Here is a 926-nt window from a genome sequence, read left to right as displayed (position 1 = left end):
TTCTTCCTCCTTTCCCCACGTCCCTATTTTATCTCCTTTCTCTCACATTGAAAACTCTAATTTTCACCAACATCAGTATAGCTATTCATTTACTGCTCGTTATAATACACCCAATAGTATCAGAATTATTATGTCGATACCACTACCAACAAACTTACTAATGAAGTACAAGATTGTTTGAAGCTTTTATTTTATCCTTAGAGTCTAGCCCCCTAAAAGTAACGGTGTGTCTAAAGACCTTTAACCTTGACATAAGTTCATTTGTTTATCTTCAAATTAGGATTTTCCTGTCCATGTTGATTTCTTTTAATTTCTTCCTTTGTGGTAGTGGGTTTTTTATTATCTTTATTTTTAAAGATTTTATTATTTTTATTTTTAAAAATTTTATTGAGACATAACTGATATATAGCATTGTGTAAGTTTCAGGTGAATCACATAGTGATTTGATATATGTATGTATTGCAACATAAGTACAACAGTAAGTTTAGTTAACATCCATCATTAAAATATGGAATACCTCATGAATTTGCAGATCATGTTTGTATAAGGGCCCTGCTAATCTTCTCTGTATCATTCCAGTTTTAGTGTATGTGCTGCTAAAGGTAGCGGTCAAATAACTTTATGAATATGTAAAATGTTCTGTAGTTCAAAAGTTAAAATCATACGAAAAGGTAACCCAGAGAAGTTTCTTCAATCCCCATATGCATGAATTTTATTAGTTTCTGGTTTATCCTCTCTTATTTGCAAAAAAAGAAACAAATATATACGTGTATGTGTATACATATGTATGTCCTTATTTTGCCTTTCTTTTAATTCAAATGGTAGTATATGGTATATACTCCTTTGCACTGTATTCTTTTCACTCATATTGCTCTCTGTTATGTATACACAAGTCTTTCATAGCACTAATTTTTCACTATATGGTC

The 926-nt window shown here is 30.6% G+C and overlaps 1 non-coding gene across 1 annotated transcript; it reads right to left on the bottom strand.

Annotated features, from left to right (window-relative positions):
• Positions 1 to 502: 502 nt before the first annotated feature.
• On the bottom strand, positions 503 to 606 carry LOC124523179 (U6 spliceosomal RNA). The gene has a single exon (XR_006964941.1). It is a non-coding gene; the product is annotated as a U6 spliceosomal RNA (small nuclear RNA).
• Positions 607 to 926: the final 320 nt, after the last annotated feature.

Source organism: Lynx rufus, unplaced genomic scaffold (assembly GCF_022079265.1).
Source record: "Lynx rufus isolate CCGP_SWC_20201006 ecotype Redwood Valley unplaced genomic scaffold, mLynRuf1.p SCAF_1, whole genome shotgun sequence".
Lineage (NCBI taxonomy): Eukaryota > Metazoa > Chordata > Mammalia > Carnivora > Felidae > Lynx > Lynx rufus.
The sequence above is the reverse complement of the archived record's forward strand: the minus strand, read 5'-3'. Positions and strand labels throughout refer to the sequence as shown.